Consider the following 24,255-nt stretch of genomic DNA (forward strand, 5'->3'; position numbering starts at 1 on the left):
AACGGGTGTTTGATGGTCTGAGTAGAATTGGTGGGCCAAACTGCGTATTTTATGCTTTAGCGGTCTATAAGGTGAAGTTTGTTTTTCACAGGATACTTCAATGATTCACACATTAATGGTCAATCTGCCTCCAGGCCTGTCAATAAGCTGTCAAAGTGAAAGGTCATGTACTTGTCGCCTCTAACTACATGTCTAGTATCTTGCGGAAAGTAAATAATCATGCTCCTACATTCTATATCTCCTGTGGCAAAGGTTGATTTGGGGAAATATGCAGTCTTCCACAAATGGGGCTGCACGGTGGCGCAGTGGTAGAGTTGCTGGCTTACAGCGCCAGAGGCCCAGGTTCGATCCTGACTGTGGGTGCAGTGGTACAGAGCTTGTACGTTCTCCCCGTGACCTGCGTGGGTTATCTTCGGTTTCCTTAATCGGCACGGTGGCGCAGCGGTAGAGTTGCTGCCTTACAGCGAATGCAGCGCCTGAGACTCAGGTTCGATCCTGACTACGGGCGCCATCTGTACGGAGTTTGTACGTTCTCCCCGTGACCTGCGTGGGTTTTCTCCGAGATCTTCGGTTTCCTCCCACACTCCAAAGATGTACAGGTATGTAGGTTAATTGACTGGGTAAAATGTAAAAATTGTCCCTAGTGTGTGTAGGATAGTGTTAATGTGCGGGGATCGCTGGGCAGCGCGGACTCGGTGGGCTGAAGGGCCTGTTTCCGCGCTGTATCTCTAAAAAAAATCTTTTACACTCCAAAAGCCGTACAGGTTTGTATGTTAATTGGCTTGGTGTAAATGTAAATTGTCCCTGGTGTGTGTAGGATGGCGTTGATGTGTGGGGATCGATGGTCGGCGCGGACTCGGTGGGCTGAAGGGCCTGTTTCTGCGCTGCATCTCTAAACTAAGCTAAACTAAACTAAGCAAGGAAGCAGTTCAGAATTTGGGATGTTAACCACTCATTTCACGTTTTACACAGTTGTGGAAGGTCAAAGGAGCCAAATTGATTATTCGCACTCTGAATAGAAACCAGTGGACACAACACAAACAGAGTTAGCAAAGGCTTGCTATTAATTAAAAGCTGGGATGCATCATTTATGACATCTCACTGTAAGCCTTAAGACCTTTGCTAAACTCTAGCCATCTGTAATTGAAATTACCATCTTGTTTTAACCCTTCAATGTATCCAACACTTTTGCTGCAGTCGTATTCGTCTTGTTATGTGGGATAATTGTCTGCTGACCTCAGAATCTATCTGCTTTTGAAAAGGACCCAGGTTAAGTTTATCCACCAAAACAGATGTGGGGATTAAGAAGTGCCTTTAACACGTGTCCATTCAGTGAAATGCAGGCAGCACCATAACTTTGAGCTGTCTGCTCAATTTAATGATGTCTCTTTGCGGGCAGCCTTCACCATGCTGTTTGTTGGCTACACCCAGCAACTTGTGAGGTAAGGGTTACAATGTCAATACTTTCACACTGCTCAAAGCCAACCCGCACCTAACAAAATGGGTGCTGGCTGGAGCAGGCACTGCGACCTACCCTGAAGAGACATTGAGAATACGAGTGGCTGACCACGACAGTGTTTATTGCTAGGTTATGGAAACGGCATTAGGGGTTTGTTGCAGATACTGGAAAGAACATTTGACAGCACTGGGCCTGTACTCGTTGGAGTTTAAAAGGTTGAGCAGGGGACCTCATTGAAACTTACAGAATAATGAAAGGTACAGATCGAGTGGATGTGGAATGGATGTTTCCACTGGTGGGAGAGTCTAGGACCAGAGGTCGTGGCCTCAGAATTAAAGGGTGCTTTTATAGTATAGAGATGAGGAGGAACTTCTTTACGCAGAAGGTAGTTAATCTGTGGAGGTCATTGCCGCAGAGGGCTGTGGATTCCAAGTCAGTGGATATTTTTAAGGCAGAGACAGACAAATTCTTGATTAGAACGGGTGTCAAGGGTTATGGGGAGAAGGCAGGAGAATGGGATTAGGAAGCAGAGATTAGCCATGATTAAATGGCGGAATAGACTCGATGGGCTGAATGGCCTAATTCTACTCCTATAACTTGTGAACTTGTGAACATGGCACCCGAAATTCTCAAAGATATTACGAAAGGGTAATTGAAACAGATAGACGCCTAGGCCAGGGTTGAGATTGTAGCCCCAATTACCAAGATGAAATGCCAAACATTAAATCAACGTTTCTTCATGAATGGTGAAGATCTGTGAAAGTATCTTCAAAAGCCACATCCCACCTAATTCATTTCCAGCATCTGTCATCTCTTGGTCCACCAAATCCCCTTCGCTCACCTAGCAGTAGTCATTGTCAAAAGAGGACTTAGACCTAATATTCACATCCCTCAACATACCCTCACACACTTCCCAACACCAGGGTATCTCACACAAATGTTACATCGTGCCCAGCAACCACATGATATACTTCAACATTCGTTGACACTTCCTCTTCTTGTTCACTCGAAAGAGATGGTGATACATAACCAGAGGCAGTGGAAAGTAACCAGAGTTAGAGAAGGGGGGCTGCATTTTCAAGCTCCTTACTAAACGGCACTCCGGGACAGTTGTTACAGGGCCCTAGTGAGACCGCACCTGGAGTACTGTGTGCAGTTTTGGTCTCCAAATTTGAGGAAGGATATTCTTGCTATGGAGAGCGTGCAGCGTAGGTTCACTAGGTTAATTCCCGGAATGGCGGGACTGTCGTGTGTTGAAAGACTGGGGCGACTAGGCTTGTATACACTGGAATTTAGAAGGATGAGAGGGGATCTTATTGAAACATACAAGATTATGAAGGGATTGGACACGTTAGAGGCAGGAAACATGTTCCCAATGTTGGGTGAGTCCAGAACCAGGGGCCACAGTTTAAGAATAAGGGGTAGGCCATTTAGAACGGAGATGATGAAAAACCTTTTTCAGTCAGAGAGTTGTGAATCTGTGGAATTCTCTGCCTCAGAAGGCAGTGGAGGCCAATTCTCTGAATGCATTCAAGAGAGAGCTAGATAGAGCTCTTAGTGATAGCAGAGTCAGGGGGTATGTGGAGAAGGTTGGAACGGGGTACTGATTGTGAATGATCAGCCATGATCACATTGAATGGCGGTGCTGGATCGAAGGGCTGAATTGCCTACTCCTGCACCTATTGTCTATTGTCTATTGGGACTGGAGTAATCAGAAGCACAAATGTGGTTCAAGAAGACAGCTTTCCACCAACTACCCAAGGGTTATTAGGGATGGGCAATAAATGCTGGCCTTTCCACATCCTGTAAATAAATAAACAAATGAATGAATTGATTAATTAATAGGCAGAAAAATACATAAATATCCAGACCAATAAACAAATAAATAGACAAATAGATATAGATAAATAGACACAAAAAGCACTAAGAGTAACTCAGCGGGTCAGACAGCATCTCTGGAGAGAAGAAATCGGTGACGTTATCGGTCGAGACCCTTCTTCAGGCTGGTCTGAACAGTCAACTGCACACAAACAACTGAGGAACCATCTTGGAAACATATTAGGGCAAATTATAGATGCTTGAACACTGCCTCAATTTACTTTGTGGGGTTTCCTGATCACTGTTCTTTCATCCAAATGGTTCTATAATTCTTTGTGTATAAAATGGTTCTGATTACAGATTTATTGAAAAGGCTGATTCAAGGCTGAGCATTACAATGCTCTCGTGAACATTTCCAGTTATCTCCATGATGTTGCAGTATCACAATCATACACAATGAAACCTGTGGCATAAACTCTTTTTATGGTAAAGCAGATTATTCACATTTAACAATTTGCAATAAATTACCACTGTTTAATGGTTTAGATTTGTTCATTGGAATGAAAACACGCCCTGGAAACTGGATCTGATTAGAAACATAGAAAAATAGAAAAAAAGGGGCAGGATTAGGCCATTCGGCCCTTCGGGCTAGCACCGCCATTCAATATGATCATGACTGATCATCCAAAATCAGTACCTCGTTCCTGCTATTTCCCCATATCCCTTGATTCCTTTAGCCCTAAGAGCTAAATCTAACTCTCTCTTGAAACACAGCTACATGTCAGCAGGACCACATCAAGTTGATTGTAAATATTTAATGCTCACCGCCTGTTGATGACTGCAGCAACTCAAAATACATGTTGTGGCAAATATTTATAGCACATAATTAGACCACAGTTACATGCAAAAATACAGATGGAATATCTGTCATGCTGAGCGATAGTTGTCTGCGAAATTCATTAGAGAATTGTGAAATCACGATCGAAGTACTAATGAGGAATACGCTTACAGTGCACCTATAAACTTGCTGGTCAACTTCGCAAATTGTTTCTAATAAATGTCATTAACTACCGAACACCTGCTTAGAAAAATACGAGTGAAAATAAAAGAGACACAAGGTGCTGGAGTGACTCAGCGGGTAAGGCAGCATCTCTGGGGAACATGGAGAGGTGACCTTTCCGATCGGGACCCTTCTTCAGACTAATTGGAGAGGGACGTGGGGGGAATAAGCTCGTCCAGCTTTCTTCCCCCCTGAAGAAGGGTCCGGACGCAAAATGTAACCTATCCATGTTCTTGTATACACTGCAATTTAGAAGGATGAGAGGAGATCTTATCAAAACGTATAAGATTATTAAGGGGTTGGACACGTTAGAGGCAGGAAACATGTCCCCAATGTTGGGGGAGTCCAGAACAAGGGGCCACAGTTTAAGAATAAGGGGTAGGCCATTTAGAACTGAGATGAGGAAAAACTTTTTCAGTCAGAGAGTTGTGAATCTGTGGAATTCTCTACCACAGAAGGCAGTGGAGGCCAATTCTCTGAATGCATTCAAGAGAGAGCTAGATAGAGCTCTTAAGGATAGCGGAGTCAGGGGGTATGGGGAGAAGGCACGAACGGGGCACTGATTGAGAATGATCAGCCATGATCACATTGAATGGCGGTGCTGGCTCGAAGGGCCGAATGGCCTCCTCCTGCACCTATTGTCTATTGTCTATTGTTTATTCTGCCTGACCCATTGAGTTACCCCAGCATTTTGTGTCTTGCTTTGTGTACTCTCACCAACATCTCCAGCAAACAATGGCCTGTCTCCTTTATCATCGTTACTTTTTTTTGATTGATTTGTTCTATGTCTCTCTATATCACATCTATATCTCTCAATTCCCTTTCCCCTGACTCTCAGTCTGAAGAAGGGTCTCGACCCGAAACGTCACCTATTCCTTTTCTCCAGAGATGCTGCCTGACCCGTTGAGTTACTCCAGCTTTATGTGTCCATCTTCGGGTTAAACCAGCTTCTGCAGTTCCTTCCTACACATTCCGACTACAGCTCCTTGTTTATGGAAAAAAGAACAATGGAGAGTTGTGAATTTGTGGGATTCTCTGCCGCAGAGGGCAGTGGAGGCCAAATCACTGGATGAATTTAAGAGAGAGTTAGATAGAGCTCTGGGGGCTAGTGGAATCAAAGGATATGGGGAGAGGTTGGGCACAGGTTACTGATTGTGAATGATCAGCCATGATCACAATGAATTGCGGTGCTGGCTCGAAGAGCCGAATGGCCTCCTCCTGCACCTATTTTCTATGTTTCTATGTTTCTATATATATTTGCTGAGGCTGTCCTATTTTGAAGAGGAAAGTAGAAAAGAATCACATTCAAGATGCACTCAGCACAGATTTTCATTGTATCAAAGAGGTTGAGGTAGTTAATTTCATAATTTGAAATGCAAGAATCCACAAACACCATCCACGAGTGAGACACGAATTAGTCTATTTTGATTGATGGGAGGATGTTAAGCATAGTGAAAAGATTGCTCTCTCTCAGTTTAAATATTCAGCATTAATAATGTCAAAGTAGCTTATGTGGTAGCGATGTGACTCAGGCAGAAAGCTGCGTTGATTTAGGTATAAAAATCTAGGCTGGTGGTTCCCTCGAGCATGGAGAAACATTGTGCTACTGCAGGTGCTGGCTTTGTGAATCTAAAGAGCCTGTCCCACAGGCGATTTTAAGGCGACTGCCGGCGACTAGGCTGTCGCTGACAGTTCGCCAGGGTGATCGTGAGGAGTCTTCAAAGAATCTAGTGGATCTCAAGTGAGAAATTGTCCGGACAGAAATTTCTCTGCGACAGCTGGCTTATCACCAGGTATCGTTGCTTATTGCGGGTGCTGTTGCATGCTGTCCCCAGGTTTGCTAGGTTGTCGCAGATGCATTTAGAAGCACGTAATATTAAATTAAGTAAAGTCATTTGAAGATAACATAAAATACTTGTGTTCAACCAATTTATTTACCGTCTGGACATTTGACAGGTAGATTGGAGGCGACAGTTTGATAGTCAGGTAAGCGTGGGAATTTTGCGATGTTTATGGCCATCAGCGATTACTTTTAAAGTAGGCTCCCAACCCAGATATGCAACCCAGAAACCAGGTATGCGTCTGTCGTACATTTTCAAAGAATGCCCACACTCTGCACAAAAATCCATTTAACCACGTTTAAAATTAAATTTCTTAATACTGCTATTAGTAAACTGGAAGTCAATCCAGTTTATGCCTTGTTACCGTGAAGCTTGGTTTTCAAGTAACCCGGGCAAGATGTTATATTTCAAAACTCTCAAGTAATTACCGACTTGTCAGTGATTTCAGCGAAAATGAGGACGCCGGAGAAGCATTGATAAGCGTGGGAATTTCCCGATGTTTCCAAAGACGGTGTAATCTCTTAGCCAGGTGCTAGTTTCACAAAAAAAGTAACTTGTATCGACCTGACTCGGCATTGTCGTGGTCATTGTTGTAGGGTAAAAGAACATTTCGGCGATCTGCTACGACTTTGACAGTCGCCGGCAGTCGCCTAAAAAATCGCGTAACTGGGACAGGCCCTTAAATCCTATCTGCTCCCTCAGGAGGGTGCAAAAAACAAAACGCCTTTTTTGCAAGGGAGTTATCCCACTATCCCAGATATTCTGGCCAATATTTAAATTTCTGGTTCAATATTATTAAAACAGATTATTTTGATCATATTGTTGCTTGCTAAGTGCAAGTTAGCTGCTGCGTTTCCTGGTTTACAACTGTGATCGCATGTTGCAAGCATTTCATTAACCCATGAAACATTTTGAAGTGCAATGTATAAAAAATGTCCCTTTCCCTTTTTCCTGACCCAGCAGATGGAGCATATATATTTAGTAAACTAATAATGAAGGACAGTACATACAACAACTCTGCTCATCTCCTTCCTAAAGGAATGTCCTCTAATTCTGAGGCTGTGACCTCTGGTCCTAGACTCTCCCACTAGTGGAAACATCCTCTCCACATCCACTCTATCCAGGTCTTAGTGTATGTTCATCTTGGTGTTTGTTTCATGCTGTGACTTTAAATAAGCCACACGAAGAATGGAGAGGGAGATGCAAGAGATCTTTATTCAGCACAGACACACAGGGGAGGCCTGGTGGAAGGTTCTCTCTGCGCTCAAAATACATCAAGGTTTATACTCTTTAAATACAAAGACAGCAGCAGATGATTAAATACAATTTTAGTCTGAAGGGTCTCAACCCGAAACGTGATCAGTCTGAAGAAGGGTCTCGACCCGAAATGTCACCCACTCCTTCTATCCAGAGATGCTGCCTGTCCCGCTGAGTTACTCCAGCATTTTGTGTCTATCTTAAAAACAATTTCAGTATTTACAATTGCATTGCCTACTTCAGATGGTTTTTTTGTGTGAACAAACGTTCTCAAGGAGTAATGCACTGGGAGCACAAGTCCAACTCTCAATGTTCAAAGACCTTTGTTAGCATAATATAGTTCATATGGATATTTTAAGAGCTTCCAAGGACAAAGCCCGGACTCCCAAAACACCCTTCTCAGACCAGAGTATTGTGAGAATTGGACACACAAGCAACCCGTGAGCTGCGTTGGTTTTCTCCGAGATCTTCGGTTTCCTCCCACAATCTAAAGATGTATGGGTTTGCAGGTTACTTAGTTTAGTGTAAGTGTAAATTGTCCCTAGTGTGTGTAGGATAGTGTTAATGTGCGGGGATCGCTGGTCGGTGCGGACTAGGTGGGCTGAAGGGCTTGTCTCTGCGCTGTATCTCTAAACTAGACTAAAACTGAACTGCTTTTTGAAGAAGGGTCCCAATGTGCAATCCATATCCATATCCATGTCCATCACAGATGTTGCCTAACCCACTGGGTTACTCCAGCACTTTGTGTTCCTTCGAGATTCCCGGATCTGCAGTTCCTTATGTCCCCTTAGTGATATTAACTATGTTTGATATGCAAAGTGACAAAATATCCAGTTTTGAACCTCCTTGAACCATAGAGACATAGAAAATAGGTGCAGGAGGAGGCCATTTGGCCCTTCAAGCCAGCACCGCCATTCATTGTGATCATGGCTGATCGTCCCCAATCAATACCCCGTGCCTGCCTTCTCCCCATATCCCTTGATTCCACTAGCCCCTAGAGCTCTATCTAACTCTCTCTTAATCCATCCAGTGAATTGGCTTCCACTGCCCTCTGTGGCAGAGAATTCCACAAATTCACAACTCTGGGTGAAAAAGGTTTTTCTCACCTCAGTTTTAAATGGCCTCCCCTTTATTCTAAGACTGTGGCCCCTGGTTCTGGACTCGCCCAACATTGGGAACATTTTTCCTGCATCTAGCTTGTCCAGTCCTTTTATAATTTTATATGTTTCTATAAGATCCCCTCTCATCCTTCCAAACTCCAGTGATATACAAGCCTATTCTTTTCAATCTTTCCTCATATGACAGTCCCGCCATCCCAGGGATCAATCTCGTGAACCTACGCTGCACTGCCTCAATTACAAGGATGTCCTTCCTCAAATTAGGAGACCAATGCCATGCCACAATGGTGCAATTCTTTTAAACTGAAGGTGTGAGAAGCATAGTCCCATGCAGTTCGATTAATACTCCCCTATTATTGGTAAATTTGACCAATGCTCCCGTGTTCATATCAGATTGCAGACCATATCTCGTAGGTGGACTCCACCTGTGAGCCAGTAGCATTCTCCCTTTACTGGTACCCTGGACCTTTATCTGTTACATAGAACATAGAACAGTACAGCACAGGAACGGGCTCTTCGGCCCACAAACTCTGTGCTGAACATGATGCCAAGATAAACTAATCTCGCATGGCCTGGGGCATGATCCATATCCCTCCACTTTCTACGTATCCATGCGCCTGTCTGAAAGCCTCTGAAACGTTTCTATCGTCTATGCCTCCATCACCAACCCCCAGCAATGCACACCAGGCAACCACTGCTCTCTTCGTTAGAAAATTGCCCCGCACATCTCCTTTAAACGTTGCCCCTCTCATCTTAAAGCTATGCCCTCTCGTCTTTGACATTTACACCCTGGGGTGAAAGGTTCTGTCTACCTTATTGCATCGATGAATGTCACATTATTTAATAGAGTGTCTTTGTACATACTGTGTGCCGGTTGAGAGATTGTCTTGTCAGTTTCCAAAGCAAACCTATTTATTGCTGCCCCACTGTGACCTGACAGTCCGCCCCCTTCACTAAATGACAGCAGTAATTGTTCAGTCAGCTGCACTTGCAATTTCAAATCCATCTACTGCAATTCTGCGACATTTGATAAAAGTTTGAAAAACTGATTATGATACCTCACATTTTTATACTCTCTGACTATGAGTGCTATCTCTTAATATTTCTTTGAGGGCGGTCACGGCTGCTGCCTTACGGAAAATGCAGCGCCTGAGACCCGGGTTCGATCCCGACTACGGGTGCTGTCTGTACGGAGTTTGTACGTTCTCCCCGTGACCTGCGTGTTTTCTCCCCGAGATCTTCGGTTTCCTCCCGCACTCCAAAGACGAACAGGTATGTAGGTTAATTGGCTGGGCAAATGTAAAAATTGTCCCTAGTGGGTATAGGATAGTGTTAATGTGCGGCGATCACTGTTCGGTGCGGACTCGGTGGGCCGAAGGGCCTGTTTCCGCGCTGTATCTCTAAACTAAACTCAACTAAACCTGTTGTGCTGCCTGGAGCATCAAGGTGCAGACCTTGCACTAATTGCTTAATAATTATAAGGTCCCAGCCTCTAATATCTGTAACGCGCTCTCAACAGTAGGTACGTCAAACTGTAAACAGTGAATTCTGTGCAATGTGAGAAGACATCATTGGGATTTTACTCGTGTGTCTTATAAAGCGCCAACACAAGGAGGCGTCCGGAGAGGTCCCGGCGGCAATAATGGAGAGGTCGGTGCAGCAGTCGATGATGGCGTTGACCGACGAACGAGGACAGGCTTGAGGACGCCGCTGCCGAGGGAAGGAACAGCGTGGGAGGAGCGCTGTGAGAGGGGGGGGGGGGGGGAGAGGAAGGATAAAGGGGGACCGGGGGGGGTGGGGGGGGGGGGGGAGGAATTTGTAACTGGCAGTTCCCTTTATGGGCGACTATTTACATACCTTGGCTATGCAAGCAATGAATTTCACCGCGACCTATCGCATTGGACAATAAAGTATTCAATATCAATATTCAATCTTGGAATTGTGTTGTAGGTCCACCACCGATTTACCGGCACCAGATTTACCGGTTCCAGAGCCTTTCGGCGTGGACTGTTTCGCCGGAGCAACGGAGGTCACGGCCTCCGAGAGGGTTCCGACGTCACCAGAACGTTCCGCCCAGGCCGCCGAGGAGCCGAGACACTGGCCCGGAGGTCGACTAAGGGAAGGTACCTGCTGGCTCCGGCCGGGCTGGAGTTTCAGAGCCTCTCGGCCACAGGGAACAACTTCAAGCCGCCGATCATATCATATCATATATATATACAGCCGGAAACAGGCCTTTTCGACCCACCAAGTCCGTGCCGCCCAGCGATCCCCGTACATTAACACTGTCCTACACCCACTAGGGACAGTTTTTACATTTACCCAGCCAATTAACCTACATACCTGTACGTCTTTGGAGTGTGGGAGGAAACCGAAGATCTCGGAGAAAACCCACGCAGGTCACGGGGAGAACGTACAAACTCCTTACAGTGCAGCACCCGTAGTCAGGATCGAACCTGAGTCTCCGGCGCTGCATTCGCTGTAAAGCAGCAACTGTACCGCTGCGCTACCGTGCCGCCCCATGACGGGCTGACTCACCCAGCCTTGTTGATACAATTTTGGGAGGGGTGGGGCGGGGGTGGGGCGGGGTTGGGGCTGGGGAGATTCCAAGTCCGGAATCTTCCGTGGGAGATTCCAAGTCCGGATTAAAGTAGGTGCCGGGCCGCCAGTTGCCGGAACATTGACGGTCGACCTGTACATTAAAAATGGCCGCATCCCACAGTCTGGGTTGCAATCGCAGTGCCTAACTCTCTGGGCGTCGGCACCCCAAGTTGTAGTACTCAATAATTCCCCCCTCACCCCAATCACAGAATGTGAACCCTTTCCCCAAGACCCTCCTCACACTTCAATGCCACTCGTGGTTCCAACACCATCCTGGTCAGTGGACATTCAGTGGAAATTTTAAGGCAGAGTCCTTGATTAGAACGGGTGACGAGGGTGATGGGGAGAAGGCAGGAAAATTGGGGTTAGGGGGCAGGGATCAGCCGTGGTTCAATGGCGGTGTGGAGTCGATGGGCTGAATGGCCTAATCCCACTCCTATAACTTGTCAATTTGTGAACTAACAAGTGTGGCGTTCGTCATCAGTCCTATCGGGCTGCCACGTACTTAAGGGGCCCCATGTGCCATTCACAGTAAATCCCCGCTTCCCGATTTATTCCTTCCTTGTTTTTTCCTCTCCATCCCCTGTTTTCCTAACTCCTCCCTTTGATTTGTCGATCTCCTGCTTCATCCCTCCGCAACTTTGAACTCCTCCCCATGGCAACCGGAAGGGCTGCTGTGAGCCGAGCAGGCAGTGGTGAGCAGTGATTTTTCAGGAGGGGAGAGGTTAGAGTTAGTCATGGTGAGAGGAGAATTTGAGGCAGTTAATGTCACGACGGCAGTTGGAAATGAAATTCTTTCAGGAGGGGAGAGGTTAGAGTTAGTCAGGGGAGTGTTTTTCAGGTGAGGTGCAGTCGGTGGGGAAAAAAAAAGTATTACTTTCAAAATAACAAGTTTGGAATTATTTTTCTGATTTCAAATTTAGCACGCAAGAAATAGCTGCAGTCTATTTTCAAGGCCTACTAAGCTTAACAACAACACATTATACCAATGATGATTCGGGATAGACCAGATGGCAGATAAAGTCCCTCGTAACCTAGTAAACCTACGCTGCACGTAGATTTAAAGAACACAGACCAGTGTCCAAAAATAATTTCAGGCTGCTGCTCAATAATTATGTGCGTAGGGAGGAACTACGGATGCTGATCTACACCAAAGACAGACACAAAATGCTCTGGAGTAACTCAGCGGGACAGGCAGCATCTCTGGAGACGAGGAATGGGTGACCCTTCTTCAGATTATGGATTCTAGCCTTCTTGAGCAGAAGGAATGCGAATTACATTACAGCTATTTGTTTTTCTTTCACGTGTTTGAATTGAATTGAATTGAATACATTTTATTAGCCAAGTATGTACACCGATCAGCCAAAACATTGTGACCACTGACAGGCGAAGTGAATAACATTGATTATCTTGTTACAATGGCACCTGTCAAGGGGTGGGATATATTAGGCAGCAAGTGAACAGTCAGTTCTTGAAGTTGATGTGTTGGATGCGGGAGAAATGGGCAGGAGTAAAGACCTGAGCGACTTTGACAAGGGCCAAATTGTTGTGGCCAGACGACTGGGTCAGAGCATCTCTGAAACGGCAAGGCTTGTGGGGTGCTCCCGGTCAGCAGTGGTGAGTACCGACCGACAGTGGTCCGAGGAGGGACAAACCACAAACAGGGCATTGGGCGCCCAAGGCTCATCGATGCGTGAGGGCAATGAAGGCTATTCTGTCTGATCCGAACCGACAGAAGGTCTACTGTGGCACAAGTCACAGAAAATGTTAATGGTGGTCACGGGAGGAATGTGTCACAATACACAGTGCATCGCACCCTGCTGCGTATGGGGCTGCACACGGAGGACCAACAGCATATTAGGCAGGTGGTCATGATGTTTTGGCTGATCGGTGTATACATACAAGGAATTTGCCTTCGTGCATGGCTGTGCATTCGCTGCCCATGCCACAAGAAACCTTAATGACTGAGCTTGATTGGACTGAATGATTTCTTTGCTGATGGATCAGCACAACCATAGTTACTTTTGACAAAACTAGAATCTGGTGTTGAGTTCATTTACTATGAATCACCATAGTAAATGATTAGCTGTCCAAGGCAGAGAGTCCTTCGAAAGGTTAAAGAGACATGATTACATTCCCCTTTCATCGCTGATGCTGCAAGCGTGACTCATTACGGATGTGTCCACCGACACACATTGGTCAGCAACCATGGTCAGCTTTGTGCATGATCCCTGAAAGCTTCACTGCGTGCAATGGTTGAGGCTTTCAAAGAGCATTGGCTTATAAGGTGTACTATCGTTGCAGGACAAAATAGTACTTTCTCTCCGTAGAGCCTTGGCGAATGAGTCATGAACTCAGGTCGACCTCCAAGGCCTGCTTCTTCCCAAAAAGATACAGGAGCCTGAAAACCGTGACCACCTGCTTCAATCATAGCTCCTTCCTGACACCCAGCAGGCTCTTGAACACTGCATGACACTAACCTTAGCAACTATGAACCTCTATGGACTGCCTTTGGTTTCACCATGGATTTTTGATTTTCTGCACTACTATTAAGTTTATTGAATTATTGATTTTTTAAAATTATGATATATTATCCCCTTGTATTACATTCACGGGTGTGCTGCTGCTGCAAGTAAGAATTCAATTGATCGGTTGTTGGTACATATGACAATTATACACCTAATGTGGTGCCTGGCGTCCAAAAGGCAATGTGGAATTCCCAAGTATAAAAGAGTCATGTGAACTCCCTGGAAAAATGGACTGGTTTATTTCCATGTTGATTCCAACTTCTGTCTGTATTCAGTAGCTCACGGTCACTCCATTTCATGAAGAGGTCTAGTGTTGAAGGAGGGCCCAAGCCCATGGCATCACATAGGTGCAATCATTTATCTCCTCAAGGTATGTCTACTTTGAAGAAGCTCTCCTCTTCTCTCTGACGAGAGTTCTTTAGATTTAGATTTTTTAGATTTAGAGATACAGCGCAGAAATAGGCCCTTCGGCCCACCGGGTCCGCGCCGCCCAGCGATCCCCGCACACTAACACTATCCTACACGCACTAGGGACAATTTTTTTTAACATTTGCCCAGCCAATTAACCTACATACCTGTACGTCTTTGGAGCGTGGGAGGAAACCGAAGATCCCGGAGAAAACCCACGCAGGTCACGGGGAGAACGTACAAACTCCGTACAGACGGCGCCCGTAGTCAGGATCGAACCTGAGTCTCTGGCGCTGCATTCGCTGTAAGGCAGCAACTCTACCGCTGCGCCACCGTGCCGCCCGGGTCTCAGTTCTGCCACATCCTCTCTCGCTGCTCCCACCCATTTCCTTCTCTCCAGAGATGCTGCCTGTCCCGCTGAGTTACTCCAGCATTTTGTGTCTATCTTTGGTTTAAACCAGCATCTGCAGTTCCTTCATCCACTCCAAATGAGTTAAAATCCTCACATCGGCAGTTTGAGAAATGAATAACTCTGGGATGTTGTGACAAATCTACCACTGTGGCTGCCGGAGGCCATCAGAAGCCAATTAGTTCACTCATGCACATCAAGCAAGGAAACCAAGCACATTAACTTAGTGAAGGGACTGCACCACAGCTACAGTAACATGAATGATGCCGAAGCCTCATCGTCTGGATTTCAGGCACATTGCCCAAAATATCTGCTGAACAAGTCAACATTAAAATAGACGCAAATTAACAAATATCAAGTATTGTCTGCACAGATAATGGAAAACAAAACAAAAAACACATAATGCCTTATACCACTTCAGGAAGGTCATAAGGTCATAAGTGATAGGAGTAGAATTAGGCCATTCGCCCCATCAAGTCTACTCCGCCATTCAATCATGGCTGGTCTGTCTCTCCCTCCTAACCCCATTCTCCTGCCTTCTCCCCATAACCTCTGACACCCGTACTAATCAAACATCTATCTATCACTGCCTTCAAAATATCCACTGACTTGACCTCGACAGCCTTCCGTGGCAAAGAGTTCCACAGGTTCACCACCCTCTGACTAAAGAAATTTCTCCTCATCTCTTTCCTAAATGAACGTCCTTTAATTCTGAGGCTATGACCTCTAGTCCTAGACTCCCCCACTAGTGGAAACATCCTCTCCACATCCACTCTGTCCAAGACTTTCACTATTCCATATGTTTCAATCAGGTCCCCCGTCATTCTTCTAAACTCCACAAAGAATCTAACACCCATTGTAATATAGTCACTTTTGTAATCCAGAAAATGCAAAGGTCAAATTCGAGCATAGAACATACACCGATGAGCCAAAACATTATGACCACTGATAGATGAAGTGAATAACATTGATTATCTTGTTACAATGGCACATGTCAAGGGGTGGGATATATTAGGCAGCAAGTGAACAGACAGTTCTTGAAGTTGATGTGTTGGATGCAGGAGAAATGGGCAGGAGTAAATACCTGAGCGACTTTGACAAGGGCCAAATTGTTATGGCCAGACGACTGGATCAGAGCATCTCTGAAACGGCAAGGCTTGTGGGGTGCTCCCGGTCAGCAGTGGTGAGTACCTATCGACAGTTGTCCGAGGAGGGACAAACCACAAACCGGCGACAGGGTGTTGGGCGCCCAAGGCTCGTCGATGCGCGAGGGCAACGAAGGCTATCCCGTCTGGTCCGAACTGACAGAAGGTCTACTGTGGCACAAGTCACAGAAAATGTTAATGGTGGTCACGGGGGGAATGTGCCACAATACACAGTGCATCGCACCCTGCTGCGTATGGGGCTGCATAGCCGCAGGCAGGTCAGAGTGCCCATGATGACATAATGTTTTCGCTCATCAGTGTTGACCCGTACAGCAGGGGAACAGGCCCTTTGGCCCACAATGTTTGTGCCGAACATGATGCCTAGAGGAACTGATCTCATCTGCCTGCATGTGATCCATATCCCTCTATTCCCGGCATGTTCACACGCCTATCTAAAGTCATTATTCATCGGAAGCGCCCACATAAAAAATAATAGGATAGTTAAAACTGAGGTGAGAAGGAACATTTTCACCCAGAGAGTTGTGAATTTGTGGCGGCCAAATCACTGGATGGATTTAAGAGAGAGTTAGACAGAGCTCTAGGGGCTAGTGGAATCAAGGGATATGGGGAGAAGGCAGGCACGGGTTATTGATTGTGGATGATCAGCCATGATCACAATGAATGGCGGTGCTGGCTCGAAGGGCCGAATGCCTCCTCCTGCTCCTATTTTCTATGTTTCTAAGTTACCTTTTGGTCTGTTTTAGCATGTTGACCAAGGTATAAATATTGACCGATGGCATAGGATGACATCTTTAATCACAGAGCCACCAGGACACCACCTGCCTTATACTACCTGGAAAGCCTTAAACTGTCTCCGGACTGGAGTGGGACGTTTGGACTGAACCTGAAGAAGTGGGGCTTCTCGGACTCTGACAATTGCAACCGTGGAGAGGTGCGGACAATGGCCCACCTACTGACCTGCGGTGGAAGGGCATGCACTGCGGACGATCTCCGCAGAGGCACCGATGTGGCACTGGCAGTGGCAAAGCGATGGGAGAACATCGTCCGTCACACGAGCGAACGAAGCGATCACAGAGCAAACCCTGAGTAACTGTACTGAAATGTCAGCCTACTGTCTTGGGCTCATTCGACCCAGAGCTGAGAGTGTTACACACTGAGTCACATCTGACAAGTAAAGAATAACAAAGAACCCATTTAGACGGCTAGAGAACCAGCTGAAGAATTTGTAACGCGACATGAAGCAGTTCTACAGAATCATCAGAAAGATTTATCGGAATGTAATTTAAATTTAATGACAATGAGCAGTCTCTCAGTGGCAAAGGTGAACTCTGGTAAATATGATTCATCTAGGACAGATTACCTTCAGCAGATCAGTTCACTCTTTTGAAACAGGAGAGGGGTGGCACGGTGGCGCAGCGGTAAAGTTACTGCCTCACAGCGCCAGAGACCTGGGTTCCATCCTGCCTACGGGTGCTGTCTGTACGGAGTTTGTACGTTCTCCCTGCAACCGCGTGGGTTTTCTCCGGGATATCCGGTTTCCTCCCACACTCCATAGACGTACAGGCTTGCAGATTAATTGACTTGGTATCATTGTGTCTTGTCCCTAATGTGTGCAGGGATCGCTGGTCGGCGTGGACTTGGTGGGCCGAAGGGCCTGATTCTGCCCTGTATCTTGAAAAACTAAAATCTAAAACTAAAAACGGGTACTGAGTTGCTGCAAAGCATTTCATGGAACTGGGACCTACTGGAAATTGAGCTTAGTGATGTTTTTTATGGTCAAAGATTAAGTTGATAAATACAAATGCACCCAGAATAAAAGAGTATGTTTTCACATGAAGCCAATGCAAGTATGTTTTAAGTAAGATAATTCAACTTGCCAATTATTCATTGTTAAATTTCTATTTTCTCTTGTGGGGGATGAGAAGTTTAAGAAAACACATTGAAAACTAATCCATCGCCTTTGGTAAAACGTATGGATTTAGTGATAAATGAGAAACCTGAACTATTCATGAGTGTGTATATTCTTGAATATGCTCTCATGATATTGGCAAATTGAGGTATGCATCTTGTGCAGTATAATATTAATATTAATCACGTATAGGTCTGGAGGAAAAAACATTCTCTAAAATGCAGCACTGGCCTGGGAAACGGGCAAATGCCTTTTACTTCCAGCGACACAGATATCAGACTTTGCTAAAAGCCTTCTTCCCACTGAGGGATTCTGTCAAAAAAAATAACCAGCCAAGTAAGCTGTTTCTAACATGTTTAGTTCAGTTTAGAGATACAGCAAGGAAACAGGCCCTTTGGCCCATTGAGTCCATGCCGACCATCGATCACCTATTCACACTAGTTCTATGTGATCCCACTTTCTCATCTACTCCTTAACATTAGGGGCAGTTTAAAAAAGGCCAATTAATAGACAATAGACAATTCAAGTACAAACCCACTTGTCTTTGGGATGTGGAAGAAAACCAGAACGACCAGAGGAAACCCATTTGGGTGCAGGGAGAACGTGCAAACTCCACATGGACAGCACTTGAGGTCAAGATTGAACCCTGGTCTCTGATGCCGTGAAGTAGCAGCTCTATCAGCTGCACCACTGTGGCTCCCTGATGCAATATTATAATATTTCACTGATGCAATACTGGTTGTTACCATTTTAGTCATTGTTCCGTGGGGTCAATTTTGTATATAAAGCGAGAATGAAAAGGGTGGAGAGGCCCAAAAATTCTCAAATGTGGGAAAGCTGTCTGCTTGTGTGATAATGTGGAGGAGGGAACAGCAGATGCTGGTTTACACCGAAGTGTTGATACGTGTGATAAGTTGGCACGTGATAGAAACACTGTCTTTATCATTGGCAAGAACGCATGCGGCTCAGCACTGGCAGCACGGTGGCGCAGCGATAGAGTCGCTGCCTTACAGCGCATGCAGCGCCGGACACCCGGGTTCAATCCCGACTACAGGTGCTCCCTGTACTGAGTTTGACCGCGTGACCGCGTGGGGTTTTCTCCGAGATCTTCGGTTTCCTCCCACACTCCAAAGACGTCCAGGTTTGTAGGTTAATTGGCTTGGTGTACGACTGCCAAAACAGAGTCGACTGCCAAAACAGCTTCTGTATGGAGAACTGTGTCAGGGCAAGCGCTCAGTAGGAGGACAGAAGAAACGGTTTAAGGACTGCCTCAAAGTGTCCCTCAAAGACTTGGACATCAACCTCAGCACTTGGGAGTCTCTTACTCTGGACCGTCCAACCTGGCGTAGCAAGCTCACCACAGGAGCCCGTGCAGCAGAGAACAGACGCACTGCAGAGGCCCAGAGGAAACGCACCGCGCGCAAGGCCCGGGCTATCTCCACTTCCACTGCAGCACCCATCCACTTGTGCCCTACGTGTGGGCGTGCCTTCCGGGCCCGGATTGGCCTCACCAGTCAATTCCGGACCCACAGTCACCAATCCTCCAACTGAAAGTGAAGTCATGGTCATCTTCAAACCCGAAGGACGAACAACAACAACAACAACGTGTAAATTGTCCCTCGTGTGTGTGTAGGTTAATGTCAATGTGCGGGGATCGCTGGTCACTGCGGACGCGGTGGGCCGAAAGGCCTGTTTCCGCGCTGTATCTCTAAACTAAACTAAACTAAACTAAACTGAACTAAAACTATAGCTGCAAAAATAACAACAGCTGCAGAAAGGAATTCCCCCTAATGAGTCGCAACAGATCTTGACAGATATAGAACATAAAATCGCCTTATCTCATGGGAAATGTAATTATCTATTAAATATGTGGCCCATAAACTAGATGCATTCCTTATTTGCTGCTTTGCTATTTGCAAGAGCTAACAATATAATTACTATTTTGAAATTTTTATCGTGCTGCACATCAGAGAGACAAATAAATAATATATTCACAGACCTCAAGCCACTGATAATTATAGTCATTTATATTGTTTTATTTTCTTGTAAAATATTATACAATGTAACTTAATCTTCATAACAATTACATTAAAAAACAAATACATGTTGAAATGCGAACGTGGAATTAATCTTTATTAATTTGGATCACTGTGCAATGTTTAATTTAACTGTGTGCCAGGACTTCACAATTAAAACAACGGACTTTCTATATTTAAATGTCCATTAACACAAATGAAGCATGAAAACTGGGGTACTGTAAATGCAAGCATTCGTGGTACAAATATTCTCTGCCTCGTGTGTATTATATTTGAATTCTATCTCAGTTACTTTGTAGATGACTTCAATTAAGTTTGACATACCAATTCTCGGAACAATTGTTTTGTACAATTTATACGTTTATTTTTCATTCTTAGAGTCAGAGAGTCATAGAGAGTCATAGAGTGAAACAGTGTGGAATAAGCTGTTCAGTACAACTTGCCCACACCGGCCAACATGTCCCAGCTGCACTGGTCCCACCTGCCTGCGTTTGGTCCATATCCCTCCAAACCTGTCTTATCCATGTACGCGTCTAACTGTTTATTAAATGTTGGGATAAGTCCCTGCCTCAACCACCTTCCAGAACCAGGGGCCACAGTCTTAGAATAAAGGGGAGGCCATTTAAAACTGAGGTGAAAAGAAACCTTTTCACCCAGACAGGTGTGAATTTGTGAAATTCTCTGCCACAGAGGGCAGTGGAGGCCAAATCACTGGATTAATTTAAATGAGAGTTAGATAGAGCTCTAGGGGCTAGTGGAATCGAGGGATATGGGGTGACGGGTTATTGATTGTGGATGATCAGCCATGATCACAATGAATGGCGGTGCTGGCTCGAAGGGCCGAATGGCCTCCTCCTGCACCTATTGTCTATGTTTCTGTGTTTCTCTGGCAGCTTGTTCCGTACACCCACCACCCTCTGTGTGAAAAAAAAATCTTATTGTATTTTAAGTAAGTTAGCATTCCTTGAATAAGGTTAGAGTTCAAAATTGTTCATCTTATTCCTGCTGCGAACCTACTTGAAAAAAATAAGAAAAGAAAACTGATTACACATTAATAACACTGGGACAAGGAACATTCCAAACACAGTCAGCACAATGATATAAAGAGTGGTGTTTCACAAATCAAGATAAGTGGTTGGAAATGACAAGCAACCCATTCCAGAAATAGACATAATTTGAACAGTCAGGAACTTTGATAATTTCTTTGCAAAAGTTTTTAAATGTTTCTCCCAGAAAGAGGAAACCACTTAAGCAGCAATTGCAACTTTCATTTGTGTAATGCTCTTAACTCAGAAAATTTCCATCAAAGATCAACAGCAAAATCTGAAATCAAGCCAAGAATGAGGTTGTAACATTTATTGGCCAAGAAAGGGGCTTTAAGGACAATCCTAAAAGGGACTGATGTGGAAAGCAGTGAGCCTTGTGGCTATACAATAGTCCCAGAGCCTAGAGCCTTGGCAACTGGAAAGCATTACTGTCCAAAGCAAGCTTAAGAATAGGTGCTTCAATCAGGGATCAGAGATGGACGTACACAGAGTTTTTGGAGTCTGGTAAGGAAGAAGGAAATTAAGGTAAGTCAAGATGATTTTGGGGCAGATGGTAGTCACTTTTAACTAGAAGTCTCATCCTGGACCAGGTTATTCTCTGCTCTGTTTCTGATTTCCATGCTGATACATTGGAAAGTGAAAGTCAGGAAAGAGCTGAGGGCACATGCCAGCATACTTGACCTCCTGCTCTGCATTTGGACTCAGAATTGGGCAGAGGGGCTGCACGTGAAGCATATCAAGCCACTTTGCTTTGCCTTAGCTCATGGCCCTTTTTATTTGGATAGACACAAAATGCTGGTGCGGGTCAGGAAGCATCTCTGGAGAGAAGGAATGGGTGACGTTTAAGGTTTAGACCCTTCTTCAGACTATTGTTATTTGAATGGGTTGATTCGTTGGGTTGAATGGGTTCGCCCTCCTAAGGGCAAGCATTCCTTTTTTTGTTTATATCACTATATTTTATTTTACTTTAGCCTTGATTCAAATATAGGCCAAAAGAAACAGATTCCAGAAATGAGGTGAGAATAATGCCTCTTGAAATCAATAAATCATGGCAGCATTTTACCGAATGTGCCTCCAAGGAGCCTGGTACAACTGAAAGCAAAGAGAACCAAGGAAAATTCCCGGCTGGCTGGTTATTCTTGGCACTGTGAAGATGGTTGGAATAAATGATAATGTCTTTCCATCCTCCAGATACCATGACATGCCAATAACCCCCCCTCCCCCCCTCCCCATCCCCCCCTCCCCCCCTACCCCCCCTCCCCCACCTCTCCCCTCCCCCCCTCCCCCCCTCTCACCCCCCCCACCCCCACTCTCCCCCCTCTCACCCCCCCCCCCCACCAACCTCAGGAGAGTGCCATTGGCTACACTGTCTTCAGTTGCTCCATCGAATGCAGCGCTGGAGACCCAGGTTCGATCCCGACTATGGGTGCTGTCTGTATGGAGTTTGTACGTTCTCCCCATGACCTGCGTGGGTTTTCTCCGAGACCTTCGGTTTCCTCCCACACTCCAAAGATGCATGCAAAGGTATGTAGGTTAATTGGCTTGGTAAATGTAAATATTGTCCCTAGTGGGTGTAGGATGGTGTTAATGTGCGGGGATCGATGGTCGGCGCGGACTCGGTGGGCCAAAGGGCCTGTTTCCGCGCTGCATCTCTAAACTAAACTAGACTAAACTAAAAAAAACACTGACCTGCAATCAGGTGGGTGGGGGAAGGATGAAGATAATGTAGCACCAAAGGCTGAGAGGGTATGTTGGCAGGTGAAAGGGCTACGAATTGTGGAATCTGATAAGAAAGGAAAAGTGGAACAAATAAGAAAGCAAAGGTAACAGTGGGACTCGTAACCCGCAAACCAACCCTGGTGACGCCTTCACAATATGAATTGTTGCAACTTATGCCCCGAGATCCCATCCCAGTCTTTGTTGCTACCTTTATCCTTCCTCCACTCATCTGAATCCATCGGCTGATCATTCATTCCTCACCTGGTTCACCTTTCACTTGACAGACTTCGTATGTACCCTTCCCCCTCACCTATTTGTACTGGCTATTTCCTCTTTACTCTTTCAGTCCAGATAAAAGGTCCCGACCCAACAAAACAGACTGTCCATTTACAGAGGCAGAGGTTTTCTTGTACCTTCTCCAGCCTCATCTATTGGGTCTGACCACCGGGTGGCGCCAGCAATGGCTGCCTCGCCAACAGTCTGTCTGTCCCCCCTTCTTTGTTGTTTGTTTGTATGTTTTTAGTGTTCTTTAACTTGTTTCATGTGGGGGTGGGGGGGGGGGGTTTTGGGGGGATTTTTTTTCCATCTCTTACCTCGACGGAGATGCGATTTTTTGCTGTTGGTCAAAAACATCCTGCAGATGTCTGTCCAAAGAAGCTGGCACGTTTGGAGAATTGACTAACTTGCACGAGAACGAATGTGCCACAGCTAACAGCCTCCATCACTGGCCTGTCTCTAAGCTAGAATTGTTGCCATCAGCTCAGTCAAGTAATCCACCTAATTTGGTGGAAACATCCACTGTGACAACACGATTAAGAAACGAAACAAAGTGGCCTTGTATATAATGCATCAGCTCAATTCATCACTTGAACCTGTGGTAGAGATATAGGGTGATTTTACAGATGGACTTAGAGGTCTTTCATTGGAACATAGGAAGAGAAGTAGACCATTCAGCCCTTCAAAACTGTTCCATCATTTTATTAGAGTATAGTTTATTATGCCTGAGTTCCACAGTCTGCAACGTATTTCCTGAACAGAATTCAGTCAAATTCAGTTTTGAACTTAGTTAATCTAATTTCAGTGTTTATTTTTGTTGCAAGGAAGGTGTCCAGATTTGTACCCTTCCCTTTTATGAAAAGGTGCTATGACTAGCTCTGTCCCAGGACATTAACTCCACCATTCTTCTTCTTCTTTCTTAATTGTTAACTGTATGTTTGTGTTGTCATTTGTGAGCGGAGCACCAAGGCACATTCCTTGTATATGCACATCCTTGGCCAATAAACTCATTCATTCATTCTTTCGTGTCCATCGTCCACGTTTCAAATGTTACATCGCTGTCATCGTCCGTCCTGAAAAAGGCACAAGCTTCCGGCGACAATCAGTGGGAGCCATCACTTGTACAGTAGACGATGGTGGTGGCAGAATTAGCTCAGGACACTTCCAGTTTCCAGCCCCGCGATGTGGACGCTTCTGCTATGGGGCCAACTCCACCATTAATGGGAACAACCTCAAACGGGCCTAAAAGTATTGAATATTTTAAACGCTTCGAATAATCTTTCCTAACCATCTACGTTTGAAGAAATAAAAGCCATGTTTATGAAACCTGACCTTACAATTCATAGAAACATAGAAAATAGGTGCAGAAGTAGGGCATTCGGCCCTTCGAGCCTGCACCGCCATTCAATATGATCATGGCTGATCATCCAACTCAGTATCCTGTACCTGCCTTCTCTCCATACCCCCTGATCCCTTTAGCCACAAGGGCCACATCTAACTCCCTCTTAAATATAGCCAATGAACTGGCCTCAACTACCTTTTGTGGCAGAGAATTCCACAGATTCACCACTCTCTGTGTGAAAAAAAACTTTCTCATCTCGGTCCTA

Source organism: Rhinoraja longicauda, chromosome 1 (assembly GCF_053455715.1).
Source record: "Rhinoraja longicauda isolate Sanriku21f chromosome 1, sRhiLon1.1, whole genome shotgun sequence".
Classification (NCBI taxonomy): Eukaryota; Metazoa; Chordata; class Chondrichthyes; order Rajiformes; family Arhynchobatidae; genus Rhinoraja; species Rhinoraja longicauda.